Source organism: Sapajus apella, unplaced genomic scaffold (genome assembly GCF_009761245.1).
Source record: "Sapajus apella isolate SASKATOON/1434 unplaced genomic scaffold, GSC_monkey_1.0 scaffold3, whole genome shotgun sequence".
Classification (NCBI taxonomy): Eukaryota; Metazoa; Chordata; class Mammalia; order Primates; family Cebidae; genus Sapajus; species Sapajus apella.
In genome coordinates, this window is record NW_022436943.1 from 57,093,413 (window position 1) to 57,110,716 (window position 17,304).

General features: G+C 37.3%; 1 long non-coding RNA gene across 1 annotated transcript; it reads right to left on the minus strand.

The window, feature by feature from the left end:
- Positions 1-823: 823 nt before the first annotated feature.
- LOC116529605 lies at positions 824-16,043 on the minus strand. Its single transcript, XR_004259563.1, has 2 exons — positions 15,958-16,043; positions 824-953 (listed from the first exon to the last, which is right to left on the minus strand). It is a non-coding gene; the product is annotated as an uncharacterized LOC116529605 (long non-coding RNA).
- Between the last annotated feature and the right edge of the window lie 1,261 nt (positions 16,044-17,304).

A 17,304-nucleotide genomic window follows, 5' to 3' on the forward strand; every position in this document is an offset into this window, starting at 1 on the left:
ACCCAGGCACTTACTAGCTGGAATGAGTTACTTGCCCTCAATCTAAATTTAAGGGAGACTAGGAAATATCATGGCCCACATGGGTATGTAATGAGCACTCAATATATCTGTCATGCCAACTAATACAATCATTTTATTTTTAAATACCGTATGATGCCATTAATAATGGTTGGTTTTGGCAGAAGAGTGGGCAGTTTAAGAAGATCTCTGCCACAGTCAAAGATTGGAGATACTTTAGAAATATCACATTTTCATTTCACAAAAAATAATTCCAGAAGCTCTGTGGAAGATCGACCAGAAGGGCAACACTAGAGGCAGGATGGTTATTGAAATTGCCTGGAGACACACTATTGAGGAGCTGAAACAGGAAAGGAATAATCGGAACAGGAAAGAAGAGGTGCTCATAAGTGCTATTAACTCTTGGTTTACATCCTTGGTTCATAAGAGGAGGATGTCCACAAAGTTTGTGTGACTTGCCCAAGGTTGCAAAGTTAATAAGCAGCTGTTCAAAACATTAATCCAGCACACATTTTATCCCACTGGTAGAATGGTCGAAAAAAAACTAGTGGAAATATAAAATCTTTGACTTTGAGAACTAGGCTTTCGGGAGCTTATCTAACCCAAACACTCAATGCCATCAGATGTTCTTCATCGCTGATTTTAAATGTGAACCTCCTGAAAGATATTACTTTCTTCTTAACTTATAAGACCTGCCAATGGGTAAACATCAAATAGATAATGTATTCATTTTCCAACCTTGATTTAGACTTTTTCTATTGCTTCTGGGAAATCTTTAGCTTAAGAAATATTTTTATCTTTCTCACCTCTAAACGTGTCCTAGTGCTGCAACAGTTAGCATTCTAATCAGCGTGGCTCCCAACCATCTGTGATAAGATTTCTTTGGGAGGAATCAACTCAGTCTCTAATACTCAGAAGTAGTTAATCCACTTGAGCTTAAAGCAGAAAGAAAATAGAGAAAGGAAAATTGCTGGGAGGGAGGGTATAGTAGTAAGGAATGTAGGGGAGGATGAATTAAATGAAACAGTGTGAGCTTTTTTATTTTTTTGCCCTAAACCTTTAGAAAATGAGAACATAATGCATCTGTATAAGAGCACATAAAAAATAATGTGAAGCAAAAATTTTTCATATTAATTACACGGAAGTTTTATAGCAGGCACTGGGATGGTCATATTACATTATCATTTCAGTTAATCTGTCCTATTTCCCCATGTGATAGTTGATGTTATCCGTATTTTATAAATGAGAAAAGTAAGACTCAAAAACGTACCATATCACCAGCTATCAGAGAATCCTTTTATTTAAACTCAAAGCCTCAGTATTTTGTTTTCAGTACCCTTAGTAACAGTCTTATATTAGAATTCAACAAATTTTTGTCAAGTATTTACCATGAACCCCAAATTATGATGCCGTTAATCTTATTTCATCCTTAAAATAATCCTATGAGGTCAGTATTATTATTCCAAATTTTTTTTTTTTTTTGAGACGGAGTTTCGCTCTTGTTACCCAGGCTGGAGCGCAATGGTGTGATCTCGGCTCACCGCAACCTCCGCCTCCTGGGTTCAGGCAATTCTCCTGCCTCAGCCTCCCGAGTAGCTGGGACTACAGGCACGCGCCACCATGCCCAGCTGATTTTTTGTATTTTTAGTAGAGACGGGGTTTCATCATGTTGACCAGGATGGTCTCGATCTCTTGACCTCGTGATCCACCCACCTCCGCCTCCCAAAGTGCTGGGATTACAGGCGTGAGCCACCATGCCCGGCCTATTATTCCAAATTTTTATCACTAAGGGAATTGGGGTGCAAAATAAAGAGAATTAAGTTCCTGAAGTTTTAGTAAGTGTCAGTAGAAATACAAGACAGGAATTCAAGTTCCTGTAAAACTAGGTCTCTTCAAATTGGCCTTTTTCCTGCTCTCTTTGGAAAAATCCTTCTCATATTGACATCTCTCCCAACTTTTTAGCCTTTTACGATATTTCTCCCTTTGTCTAGAGGACCTACTGAAAGAAATATTTAGGAAGAAAGTCACTTAATTATTACAACCACTTGGGAACATATATATTATCAGTGTTTATTCTTCCAATAACAATATAGGGCATATGTTAACAGATTAGCCAGTACAATCATATCCTTAAGGGCCACTACTTTGGTGAAAAGGTAAAAAGACCTGAGTGTGAAGTTGGTATCTGAGGCATCTTTGTTATGAGAGTTTGAGCAAATATCTGAAACTTTATGATTCTCATATAAAAAACGCCATTATTGGAACATCATCCTGGATCACATGTTCAAGATGTCCAGCATACAATTAAAAATATACATTAGAAATCCAAGGAAGAAGAAAAATGTGACCTATATCAAGACATAAAATTGTCAATAGAAACAGTCACAGAGGTGATTCAGATGATTAAATTAGTAGACAATAACTTTAAAATAGCTATTGAAATTATGTCCAAGAAAAGGATGGACATATGAGAAAATAGATGGAGGATCTCAGCAGAGAAATGAAAACTGTAAAAAAGAACCAAATGGAAGATCTAGAATTGAAAAGTGCATTATCAAAAGTAAAAAATTAACTGGATGATTGTACTGAAGTTTTGTCTATTTATTATACCAAATACTGACAAGAGGGTAATAAAACCTCAATTATAATTATGAATATGTATATTTTTAACTTAATATTATTGTATTTTGCTTTATAAAGTTTTAAATTCTGTTATTAGATGCACAACTGTGATGGCTATTTTTATGTGTCCACTAGAGTGGTCCATAGGGTGCCCAGACACTTTGTCAGTTTTCTGGCTACATCTGTGAGGGGGTGTTTTAGATGAGGTCGACATTTGAATTGCTAGACTGAATACAACTGATTGCCTTCTGTCATGTGGGTAGGCCTCATTCGATTAGTTGACAGCCTCAATAGAATAAAGAGTTTGACCCTTCCAAGGGTAGTAGGGAACGCTCCTGCTTTATTGTCTTGAATTGAGACATAAGTTATTTTTTGATCTTCAGACTAGAACTGAAACATCAGCTCTTCCTGCGTCTTCCAGCTCTCAGACTGGAACTACGTGATTGGCTCTCCTGGGTCTCCAGCTTACCAACTGCAGATCTGGGGACTCCTCAGCTTTCAAAACTACATGAGTTAATTTGCCTTATTGTTTTTTATGGCTGCATAGTATTCCACGGTGTATATGCACCACACTTCCTTTATCCAATCTGTGAATGATGGGCATTTAGGCTGATTCCATGTCTTTGCCATTGTGAATAGGGCTGCAATGAGCATCTGAGTGCATGTGTCTTTGTGGTAGAATGATTTATATTCCTTTGGGTGTATACCAATTAATGGAATTGGTGGGTTAAATGGTAGTTCTGCTTTTAGCTCTTTCAGGAATCACCACACTGCTTTCCACAATGGTTGAACTAATTTACACTCTCAACAATAGTGTATAAGCATTTCCTTTTCTCCACAATCTTAAAGCATCTGTTATTTTTCTTTTCCTTTTTAATAATAGCCATTCTGAGCGGTGTGAGATGGTATCTCATTGTGGTTATATTTGCACTTTCTAATAATCAGTGATATTGAGTTTTTTTTCCATATGCCTTTTGGTTGCATGTATGTCTTCTTTTGAAGTGTTCATATCTTTTGCTCATTTCTCAACGGGGTTGTCTTTTTTTTCTTGTAAATTTAAGCTCCTTATAGATGCTGGCTATTAGACCTTTGTCAGATCACAGTTTGCAAATATTTTCTCTCATTCTGTAGGTTGTCTGTTTATTCTGTCGATTTTTTTTTCCTGTATAGAAGCTCTTAAGTTAATTAGATCCTGTTCGTCAATTTTTGCTTTTGTTGCAATTGCTTTTGGCATCCCTGTCATGAAATACTTGCCTGTTCCCACATCCAGAATGGCATTCCCTAGGTTGTCTTCCAGAATTTTTATAATTTTGAGTTTTACATTTAATTATTTAATACATTTTGAGTTGATTTTTGTGTATGGTATAAAAAAGGAGTCCACTTTCAATCTTCTGCATATAAATAGCCAGTTATCACAGCACTATTTATTGAATAGGGACTCCTCGCCCTTTGCTTGTTTTTGTCAGCTTTGTTGAAGATCAGATGTTTGTAGGTGTTACCTTATTTCTGGGCTCTGTCTTAGTTCCATTGGTCTATGTGTCTGTTACTGTGCTAGTACCATGCTGTTTTGGTTACCATAATCCTGTATATAGTTTGAGGTCAGGTAATGCCTCCAGCTTTGTTCTTTTTGCTTAGGATTACCTCAGCTATTCAGGCTTTCTGGCTCCATATGAATTTTTTAAAAGTTGTTTCTAGTTCTTGCAGCTGATAGCTTGCAGTAAATGCCAAGAATGAGTACTCAGACAATTCCAGCTGAGAAGGGCGGGGAGCAACTCTTCTGAGAGAGTGCTGCTCCAAGACCCCTCCGCCAAGTATTTATTGAAAGAGCTTGTTAAACGACAAACATCCACCAGATTGCTTTTTGAAGCCAGGTCCTGAGACACATATGACATTGTAAAAGCAATCAAACCACATTCTCAGCAGGCTGTTTTCAGTGTTCCTTATCACACACCCCACTCCTTGTCCTGTTTTCAGGGTCAAGGAGTTACAGTCTCATGCACAAACAACACACACAGAGTGCCTCAGTATTTTTCCATGCCCTGACCTCAAATGCCTTGGACATAAGCTTGAATGTGTTGTTCTGTGCTGAATGACATTGGTAGTTTGATTGGAATATTACTGGATCTGTAAATTGCTTTGGGCAGTATGGCCATTTTAATAATGCTCATTTTTTCTGTTCGTGAGCATGGAATGTTTTACCATCTGTTTGGGTCATCTGTGACTTCTTCGAGCAGTGTTTTGTAATCCTCACTGTAGAGATCTTTCACCTTTCTGATTAGCTATATTCCTAGGTATTTTATTATTTTGTTGCAACTATGAATGAAATTGCTTTCCCGATTTGGCTCTCAGCTTGGCTGTTGTTGGGTATAGAAATGTTAGTGATTTGTGTACATTGATTCTGTATCCTAAAACTTGCTGAAATTGTTTATTAGCTGAAGGAGCTTTTGGGTAAAAACTATGGGGTTTTCTAGATATAGAATCATATTGTCATAGAATCTCTTACAAATAGGAAGAGAGAAAATCAAACTATCCCTGTTTGACTTTCTATTTCTATGCTTTTTATTTTTTTCTCTTGATTAATCGGTCAAGAGACTATGTTGAATAGAATGGTGAGAGAGGCCATCTTTGTCTTATGCTGGTTTTCAAGGTGAATGCTTTGAGCTTTTCCTCATTCAGTATGATGTTGGTTGTGGGTTTGTCATAGATGGTTCTCATTATTTTAAATGTGTTCCTTCAATACCTAGTTTATTAAGAGTTTTTAACATGAAAACACATTGATTTTTTTCAAAATACTTTTCTGCATCTGTAGAAATAATCATGCGATTTTCAACATTATTCTGTTCATGTGATGAATCTCATTTATTGATTTGCAGATGTCAAACTGATCTTGCTTCTAGGGATGAAGACTACATGATCATGGTAGATTAGCTTTTTGACGTCCTGATGAATTCTGTTTGCCAATATTTTGTTGCGGGTTTTTGCATCAATGTTTATTAAGAATATTGGCCTGAAGTTTTATATTTTATTGCTCGTGTGCCTCGTCCAGGTTTTAGTATCTGTATGATGCTAGCCTCATAGAACAAGATGGAGAGGAGTTCCTCATCTGAAATTTTTTAGAATAGTTTTAATAGGAATGATACCAGATCTTCTTTGTATATCTAGTAGAACTTGGCTGTGAATTCATCTGGTCCTGGACTTTTTCTAGGTTGGCAGGTTTAATTTTAAGAGCTAATTATTAGTCTTTTCAGGGAGTCAGTTTCTTCCTGGTTTAGTCTTGGGAGGGTATAGGTGTCTAGGAATATATCCATCTCTTTGTTTTTTAAGTTTGTGTGTGTAGAGATGTTCATAGTGGTTTCTGATGGTTATTTTTATTTCTGTAGGGTCAGTGATAACACCCCCTTTGTCATTTCTAAATATGTGTATTTGGATCTTCTCTCTTTTCTTCCTTATCAACCTAGGTAGTGGCCTATCTTATTAATTTTTTCAAACAACAAATTCATGGATTTATTAAACTTTTGAATGTTTTTTTGTGTCTTGATTTACTTTAGTTCAGCTGTGCTTTAGATTATTTCTTGTCTTCTGCTAGCTTTCAGGTTGATTTACTCTTTCTTCTTTGGTTCTTTCAGTTGTGACATTAGGTTGCTAATTTGAGATCTTTCTAACTTTTTAATATGGGCATTTAATGCTACAAAATTTCCTCTTAACATTGCCTTAGCTGTGTCCCAGAAATTCTGATACATTATCATTAGTTTCAAAGAACGTCTTGATTTCTGCTTTAATTTTATTGTTTACCCAAAAGTCATTCAAGAGCAGGTCTTTTGTGTAGAATCTTGCAGGGGCTCTCTGTATTTCCTGAATTTGACTGTTGGTCTCTCTTGTAAGATTGGGGAAGTTTTCATGGACAATATCCTAAAATACGTTTTCCAAGTTATTTGCTTTCTCCTCCATTCCTTTCAGGGATGCTAGTGATTTGTAGATTTAGACTCTTTACAGAATTCCATATTTTTGGAGATTTTATTTGTTCCTTTTTATTCCTTTTTTCTTTATTTTTGTCTGACTCTCTTATTTCAGAGAGACAGTCTTCAAGTTCTGAGATTATTTTTTCAGCTTAGTCAATACTTACGATTTCATTATAAAATTCCTACAGAGTGTTTTCCAAGTCTGTCAGATCGGTTAGGCTCTTGCTATCTTTTATATATGGGCTATCTTTTCTGTCAGCTTCTGTATCTTTTATTGTGATTCTTATTTTCCTTGGATTGGGTTTTGCCATTCTCCTGATTCTCAATGATTCTTTGTTCCCATTCATAATCTGACTTTTATTTCTGTCATTCCAGCCAACTCAGCCTAGTTAAGAACACTTATTGGAAAACTAGCAGAAGACATAAGACACTCTGGCCATTTGAATTGCCAGAGTTCTTATGTTGTTTCTCTCACCTCTGCATGTGGGTGTTCCTTTATCTGCTGTGTAGCTCCAGTACGGTCAATAGCCTTCTGTTCTGAATATTTTCACAGGGCGGAAGGTATGTGTAGGGTCTTTATTTGTAGCTAGCTTTTGTCTTTTGTCCTTTCATAGCAAGGTATGTTAGCAAAATATTTTTCGTGTTGAGCTTTGTGGTGTGATCCAGTAGGTGGCACTTATGTGTGTACTGGGTAGTTGGTAGTCTCTTGCTCAGTTGTGTGGCTCCCCTGTATTTCCTTACAGTTGCAGCCATGTTTCCTCTCAATGCTCTGAAGGTGAGGGCTCCTCTTCCATTGAAGTCATGGCTATAGATTACAAATTGGCACTCCCAGGATGCCCACCACAGTTTTAGGGTGATCTTAGGGTTTATATTTCCTCTCCAATTTCAAGGCAGCAGAGTAAGGAAACTTAGTAGTGGTTGTGACTGAGGGTCTTGTCTGAAGGAGTTCTTAAATAGGATATAAAAGTCAATAATTTTGTAAGAGAAAACTAAAAAATTAGATTGCACTAAAATTAAGAACATTGGTTCACATCAATAAACATTGTGAAGAGGACAAAAAGGAAAGCCATTGGGAGAGAGAAGATATTTATAAGGTATATATTTGATAAAAATCTGATCCAGTATATATAAACAAAGGCTACAAATTGATAAGTAAAAGATAAAGAATCCAATAGGAAAGTTGATTTAAAAACTTGAAGGTACTTCAAGAAAGAAAAGGCAATAAAGATGAAAAAGATGCTCAATAAAGGATCCATCAGAAGCATGCAAACTCAGACCAAATAAAATATCACTACCCACCACAGGAATGGACAACACTTAACAAAGTCAAACCAAAGCAAGGATTATTGAGTATGTGAAACAATTGAAACGTCCATTTCATTCTGGAAAACTGTTTAGCAGTGTCTGCATAGACCTAAATTATGGCTCAACGTTTCTACTTCTAGGTATATATCCAACAGAAATTCACACCAACAAGCTACAAAAAGTCAAGTGCAGGAATATTTATAGCAACATTGGTTTCTAATATTGAGAAACGGGAATTTTTATTAAAATAGAACAGAAAAAGAAATCACAATATATTTATTATTCACCAAAAGGTATATTATATATCAATAAACTAAATAAACTGTATGTTTATACATATATATGTGTGTGTGTGTATATATATAATACACACACACAGACACACACACACACACACACACACACACACACACACACACATATATATATATATATATATCTCCAACAACATGGGTTTAAATCTCAACATAATATTGAATTTTAAAAGCCAGATGCAGGACAGTAAATATTCTATGATTCCATCAAAACATCTTACAAAAATAGACAAATCTAACTTGTGTTGCTAGAGGTCACAGTGGTGATTACCTTTATAAAGGAGGCAAAAGAAGGGTTGAAAAGAGGTGCAGGCAGGATTTCTGGGGCTGGTGATGGTATCATTCTATTTCCCAGTCCGTGTAGTGGTTACATGCATGTCTTCATTTTTAAAAACTGCATCAAACCTATAAATTAAGCACTTCTCTGTATATATTATATAGTTTAATAGCAAAAATTATAAGTGCTAGAAAAAAAAGATAAAACCTAAAGAATACAGAGTCAGTAAATGATAAAGATATGAGTAAAAATTCATGTGAGAAAAAACAAAAGGATAAAAAATTCAATAAACCAAAAGCTGTTTTTGGAAAAAAAAATAAAAAGTCAAAAATAGAAAAAAAGGCAATTCTATAGCAAATCTACTCCAGAAATAAAGTGAAATAATTTTTAAAGGATAATTTATACTATTATTTTAAATCATAATTATATATTTATATTTATGTAATAAACAAATAATGTAAATAAATATTTTTTATATTATTGACATCAGACAGTGGGTTAGTCAGATGGTTTCAATTTCAATCAATTGATACTGGGGAACCCCTGAATGCTTTTGAGCAAAGACATGATATGATTTGATTTGCCTTCTGTAAAGATCCCTCTGGGACTAGTATGTAGAATGATTGAATTACTAGTGTGTAGAATGATTCTACTAGTATGTAGAATAATTGAAGAATAACTTTTTTTTTTATTTTGAGATGGAGTCTTGTTCTTTTGCCCAGGCTGGAGCGCAGTGGCATGATCTCGGCTCACTGCAACCTCCGCCTTCTGGGTTCAAGGGATTCTCCTGCCTCAGCCTTCCGAGTAGCTGGGACTACAGGTGTCCACCACCATGCCTGGTTAATTATTTGTATTTTTAGTAGAGACGGGATTTGACATGTTAGCCAGGATGGTGTCTATCTCCTGACCTCGTGATCCACCCGCTTTAGCCTCCCAAAGTGCTGGGATTACAAGCATGAGCCACTGCACCAGGCCAAAGAATAACTATTTTTAAAAGAAATAAATTTTGCTGCAGAAATAAAGGGAAATTTTAAAAAGAATACTTTCCTGGTCCTTCTCAGTTTATGCTATAGTTGTATTTGTTTGAGGCATCGCTTTTCAAGTGCTTTAAACTAGAGCTAAGTTTATTTTCATCTTTCTTTTCATTAATCTGAAGGGCAATGATCCATTGTTTGTGACTCAACGTTCTGGATTTGCATAATAGAAGACAGGCAATTTGTTTCAAACCCACAGAAAAATATTTCAACACATTTGTCTTTTTCAGCATCATTACCAGTTATGACATTGACATCACGAAAAAATACTAATTCTAAAATATTTAACTTAACTGGCAATGCATTTGCTTCTATTCAACAATAGCTATGTGTTTAGCACCTGGTTTTATTTGAAATTTATTAATTCCATCAGCATATACTGATCTTCCAGGTAGTGCTGGCCACAAGGTTTGGTCTTACTATGCAATAGTGCATAAAACACAACTACCTCCCTGAAAATGCTCTAATCCTATGTGGCCAAGAAATAGGCATGCATAAACAATAACATTACAGGGCTAGGCATGGTGGCTCATGCCTTTAATCCTAGCACTTTGGGAGGCCAAGATGGGAGGATCACTTGAGCCCAAGAGTTCACGATTAGCCTGGGAAACATGGCAAGACCCTGTCTTCACAAAAATAAAAATTAAGAAAAAAAATTAGCTGGATGTGGTAGCATGTGCCTATAGTCCCAGCTACTCAGGAGGCTGAAGCACAAAGGTAGCTTGAGCCTGGGAGGTTGAGGCTGCAGGGAGCTGTGATCATGCCACTGTACTCTAGGCTGGGTGACAGACAAGACTCTGTCTCAAAAAAAAATTACATTACAGAGTATTATAAGCTATAATAGAAATATGTCTGGAGTCATATGGTAGATCAGAGGAGAAAATAATTGTTTGTTTAGAGAATAGAGAACTGTTCAAGGAAGATTTCACACAATCTGAGCATTGAAGTACATGTGGGTTTTGTCTGATGAGAAACAGGGATGAGCTGAAGGTACTATGGGAAGAATCATTAGCATGCAGTGCTGGGCAGGCATATTATGCACAGAAAGACTCAGAGATAATTACAGGAATGTTCAAAGGACCCCATTTGTGAAGGAACTTCAGGCCCCGCTAAGAGGCTTAATTTCAGCATAAAGAGGCAAGCCCAGCAGACTTGTAGAGAGATGAATGAGAGGGTCCAGTGTTATTTTGAAAGGTAACATTCTGTTCACTCTGCTCTGAAGGCCCTGTGAGTGTCTTGCCATCACTTGACTATACCCTGAATGCTGTTTCAGATCTTCCTGCTTTGGGTGGTGCAATGTGCTATGCTTAGTCTGCTTTTAAAGCCCTGCCTGCCAGCATAAAAGTCACGTGTCCTTGGAACTATTTTCTGAGCCTCCTGGCACAATCAGTTTCTCTCTCTACAGTATTTGTATGCTGCCTTGCACATATGCTATTACAAGAGTCGTCCCAATTAATGATAAATATACTTCCAATCCTTCACTAGATTTGGGGATATCTGATGATACTGGGCCCTGCCTTCTTATTTACAGCTTTAGTGCCCTGATGTGCTCTAAGCATGTAACAAGTATTTAATCAATGCTTATTAAACATACCTTTCATATGTAAACATACAATTAACTATATGATTAATGTTTATTAATCATATAGTTAATTGTGTTTAAGAAAATGGCCTATCAAATAACCACAATAACCCAGAAGAATTTTTGTGTTATAAAGTATCACACAAATTTTGTTTGATAATTTTCATTGTTTTAAATTAGCATCTCCTGTAATAAAAGAAACTCATAAATGCTTTGAAAAGAAAGTCAAGGAAACGTTCTAACATTTACTTGACACCTACTAGAGGCTCACACTATGCCAAGAATATGTGTCATGGTTAATTATGTGTCAACTTGGCTAAGGTGCTGTGTCCAGTTGTTTGGTAAAACACCAGACTAGATGTTGCTGCTAAGTGATTTTTAGATGTAATTAACATTTAAATCAGTGCATTAATAAAGTGGATTAACCTCCTGCCTTAATAATGTGAGTGGGCCTCACCCAGTCAGTTGAGGGCCTTAAGAGAAAAGAAAGAGGTCCTTGGACAAGGAGGAAATTCTGCCTCCAGGCTGCCTTGAAACTCAAGACTGCAGCATCAAAAATATCAACTCTTGTTAGAATTTCTAGCCTTTCAGCCTCTTCTGCAAGTTTCAGACTTACCAGACTCCACAATCCTGCGAGCCATTTCTTTAGAACAAATCAATCCCCTCTCCTCATTCCTCTTAGTTAGATAACACAATATGACATCATTCACACATCACAATCAGCTTTTGAGGCCAGTATTATTCCCGTTTTTGCACAAAGTTATTGAGACTCTGAAAGCTTATGTATCTTACATGGTGGCTGTAGCAGGCAGTAATACTGTTCACCAATTATCTCTCTCTCCTAGGGCGAGCAACTGTTCTGATTTGCCTAAAACTGTGGTTAGAGAAGACAGAATGTAGGAATCACAAACTCAGACTAGGGACTGAGAACTTACAGCTCCTTCTCTAAGCGTTTAGGGAATAGTTGCAAGACAGAGACCCTCTTTGGATGGAAAAGAACTTTCCATAGATGCCATTGTACTCAGAAGAACATTGATCAAGGAATCATTGGTTAAAACCTTGAATAATTATTTTCTCTCTCAAAGCTTCAAGTCACCTATCTGTGAAGTAAAGGCGTGTACCACATACGTACTCCAATTGCTCTCAGCCCTGACAGCTTATGGTTGGGAAAACTCTCCTCAGTATCATCACAGATACATTTCCTAGGTTTTCTTGATCACCAGAAAGCAAAAAAGAAAGTCTAAGATAAATTAAAAATTCAGATACAATAAAGAATACACTAACAAGTTTTTTAGGGCTTTTTAATCGGCAGAATGCATTATGGTAAATGTGAATGGCTTTGTAGAGTTCCTCGTTTCCTGCTTATCTCATTAACAATATTTGTATCTTAAATGACTTGACTTTTAGTTTGTGGTCAAGAATATATAAGGATAGTTAAATAGTTATAGACAGTATGTGTTCTTTACTGCAACTGAGCCGGACTTGATGGGAGATAAGATGAGGACAACCCAACTCTAGCCAGCTCTTTCCCTGTGGACTTCTCACCTGACCGTCACGGTGTACACAGCTCAACTGCTCATGACCCTCTTGGCTTTGTCTGACAGCCACCACTTAATTGCAAGTGTCCCTCAGCATCCTCTTTCTGTCAGGACCAAGGCAGATTTGAATTTCTTCTGTTGTAAAGTGTGTGCATTTTAACAACTTTTTAATTGAACGATTCTCTAAAAGTGCATTAGGAGTTTTTGTATCATATGCTTTTATGTTCAGACACAAAAATTTATTTATGTTAAATTTCTAGATGATGTCAGAATTGCAAGAGCTGTTCATGGATGAGTCAACAGATTGAGAGAGCTGAACGAATTTATCTAAAGCCAAATAAACTATTTACTTGCTAACATTTGACGTGTGCAGAGCTCTTCTATGATGGGGCTGAGCATGGAAGAGAGATGCAGCATGTTCTCTAACATCTGTGAGGCTGGTGCTGGATCTCAACCATGAATTGCTTCTTTAGGTTAGGGAAGAGAAATCAAATTCTGCCTGAAATATGTGGTAAAGGTGTCAAAAAAGAAATTTGGAGGATGAAAAATAATTCTCTATTGCAAACAGAGAGGGAGCACACTCCAGCGAAGGCCTACGAGTAGAAAGAACATAGTGTTCTTAGGAGGCAGGGAGTTTCTAGTGAAGTTGAGGACCTTGACAGCACATTATAATAACCTGGGGAACTATGAAAAGTGTGGATGCTGAAGGCCATCCCCAGACCTTCTGCCTTTATTGAAAGTAGGTAGAAATTCAAATTGCCTTACACTTTTCAATAGTATTGAGTACCTCAATTCCTTACAAAATGGAGAAGAATAAGTACCCCCAAAAGTCCCATACACGAAGAAGATCTTGGAGGCCTTCTTATCCACTCCTGCGATTTTTACAAAGAAGATGAGAACTAAATAGAATTTATTTACCCATAAACATGTTGAAAATTTCAACTGAGGCTGGCATAGTCTCAAAAACATTTTTATACTCTCTTCTTACAGGATTGATTGGACAAAGTTGGGTCCCATTAATATGTGCTGATTGGCAATATTTATTTTAAAGAATAAGCATATGCAATCTGGTAACTACCCATTCTTAGCCAGTATCTGTGTTGACTAAAGTTGGTTTGGTCAATTCAACCAGGCTTCCTTTGGAAGAAGCTGTCCTAACTGTGTATTAGTCAGCTCTGGCTGCCATAACAAAATACTACAGACAGGGTAGCTTCAATAATATAACTCGATTTTCTCATAGTTGTGGTGATTGCAAGTGCAAGATCAAGGTGCCAGCAGGGTTGTTTTCAGTTTCTGGTGAGGATTCTTCTGAGCTGTCAGACTGTTGCCTTCTTGCTATGCTCTCATGTGGCTTTTCCTTGGCACAGAACTCTCTGGTGTCCCTTCTAAATAGGTATGCTAATCCTATTGGATAAGAGCCCCACCCTTATGACCTCATTTCATGTTAATTACTTTTATTTTTCTTTTGAGATGGGGTCTCACCCTGTCATCCAGGCTGGAGGGCAGTGATGGAATCTTGGCTCACTGCAACTTCTGCCTCCCAGGCTCAAGCAATCCTTCCACCTCAGTCATGTGAGTAGCTGGGACTACAGGTGCATGCCATCACACCAGGCTAATAATTTGTACTTTTGGTAGAGATGGGGTTTTGCCACATTGCCCCACCTATAAGCACTCCTTTAGAAGGTCCGCCCCAAATACAGCCACTCTAGGGGTTAGGGCTTCAATCTATGCATTCTGGGGTGATGTAAACATTAAATCTAGCCAACAAACCATATAAAATATTCATCAAGCTTGTGTTTTTCATTCTGTACACATGCAAATATTTAAGTACAGGATTTTTAAAGGGGTGAGGGTTGACTCTGTTTATTTTATTGAGTTTGATTTTCTTTTTATATATAAATGCCTTACACTTAGTAGATTAGGATACATTTTGCCTGAAATCACCTTGAATGTTTTGCTCTTGCATGACTGGCAGGTTGTAAGATATGAACTAGGCTCTATGCACAGATCCATCTGGCTTTTCTTGCCTATCTGATGTAAAGTTTTAAAATAAGACTTGAATTATAAAATATCCTAAGTATTCAATACCAGACTGTTTAAATAATTAAAGATTCATAGCTGGCAACAAAAAATAGAGCATTTGGACTTTGGACTAGACAAAACAGATTTTAAATCCTGGCCCCCTTCCACACTCTGAAAGAATGTGGAAGTTGCAAAAGTCCTGTCTGAACATCAATTTCCTCTTACATGCACATTGAGTAATATTAACTTCATGAGTACTGTGAGGATAAACTATATTCATTCAATCCCTAACCACTATCAATATTTATACTATTTAACAACTAGTAAGAGATGGGTATTGCCCAAGCATAATAGATGGTGCCCAATGGAAAACAAAAACAAAAATAAAAAACAATAAACAAACAAAAGCTATAGATAAACTTCAGCCAAATGGTGAATTTAGTTCAATCATTGGCCTGAATGAACATAGGTATAGGTGCAGGAAATGCAGAAAGTAATAGAACAAGATCCATACCTTGAGAGATTCAACGTACACTGAGGGAACGTCAGACACATAACAGAATAAATGCAATATAGTGCCATAGATAATATGATAATGCTGTGGTCTAGATATTTGTCTCCCATGACAACAAATACAGATGTGGAATCCTAATACTCAAGGTGAAGTAGATGAGGACTTTGGAAGGTGACTAGATCATGAGGGTAGAACCCTCATAAATGGAGTTAGTGCCTTCATAAATGGAGCCCTAGAGAGCTGTCTTGCTCCTTCCACCGTGTGAGGACACTGTGAGAAGCTGCCATCTATGAACCAGGGACAGCCCTCACCAGACACCACATCTGCCAGCACCTTGATCTTGGACCTCCAGCCTCCAGAACTATGAGAACGAAATTTCTGTTGTTTATGAGCCACTCCTTTGTTTAGTTGTAGCAGCCTGAATGGACTAAGACAGATGGACAGTATGTGATGAGCGAAAGTGACTAGTATTAGCCTGGCATATAACAGGCTGCCTTCTCTTCATGTTTGCCTGAATAGGGAAGCCACTTTTGCATCATCACGAGATTAAGCACTATTTTATCTAACATAAGTGGGAGGGAGAGAGAAAAATCAGAAGATAGAAACCACTCATATTATGAATAAAATAAAACCAATTTTAAAAATCCAGCTCTTTCTAGTCTTTATCTTGTACTGCAGTGCATTGCTTTAGCATGCTACCCTCCAGGCACGTATAATTTGTCACTGTTACCCAAACACATAAGTAATCTCAATAATATAAAAATAATATTACCTTTTATATCCAGTGAACCAAGCATTGCACTACCCATTTTATGTATGTCATCTCATTTAATCCTCTTTGAACCTGCTAAGAAGACAATATTATATCTACTTGTTCAGTGTTGACACTGAAGGTCAGAGGGGTGGAGTGAATGCTCCACCAGGTTGGTCTATACAGGATGGCAACTCAGAACCAAATCCACGTGTTCATTCAGTGCTTGGATTTGGTTCCAAGTTACCATCCCGGATAGACCCAGTGGCTTCCTAGAGGCTGCAGGGCAGCCCAATTCGTTGCTTGTTTCTCATCTTATGTGGACTCATTGAAACAAAAGACAACTTTTACCTAAAATAGGGCAGTATCATAAGACAGTGCAGGTAAAAAGAAACAATGTCATATTATGACAATATTTAAGGAAATAAAAATTAAATATTTTACAGCACCAGAAATATGATTACTGAATAAATCTTTTCATTATGTTGATATGTAAGGGCATAGAGAGAGGAGAGAGAGAGAAAGAGAGGAGACACTTGTTGAACAAAGGGAGATTTTGGTGTTATCCTTGTATGTATAGTGATGTGTACTCTGTACTACTGAAAAAAGTGATGTGAAAGTGATGTGAAATGCTACCAGCTTGGATTCCTTGGGCACAAATATATGCTTTTAAGTAGAAATGTTACTAACGGAAAAAAGAAAGCATTCTTTATGACTGCAGGCTTACCCACCAAAATGAGTCTAGAGGTTCTTTATTTTATAGTCTGACACAGAAATCCTACATGTTGCCTCCCAAGCAGCAAAACAAGAGTGTTGTCTCTTAAAGACTGGCCAAAGAAGGGATGCTCATCAGTCCAGGCCCCGCTGCAGTGGTTAACAAAGGGCCGTGGGGCTCAGTCTCTGAATTCATTTCTCTGTAGCTGATGGTAATTTTTGTTTTTCAACCCATGACTTGGGTTGACCTGAACCTGCTTTTGTCTGGTGCAATCACAGATTTCCAGCCCTCTAGTTTCACCATCAAGTATCCAGGATGCCTCGGTTTTTGTGGCAAGTAGCATGCTGTGACCTACTGTGCTCTTGATGCTATGACTTCTGGCCTCTGGGACATTTGGGGGGTTATGTGATTAAATTATACCAGAGAATTTCTTTGTTCCTTCTGCCTATTCCTTGCTCCTGTCTGGTCTGGACAGCTTGGTGGTTACTATTTATTAACTTTTGCAATGTAATTATATTGCATTTCAGGGTCCACATCATAGGCCAACTATTAATTCTAATATTGAAAGTCAAACCGAAGTTCAGGGGCCAAGCCGAAGTCAATTGCTATGTGCCAGGACAGAAGACATCAAAAGCCAAGCTGACCTAGAGTTG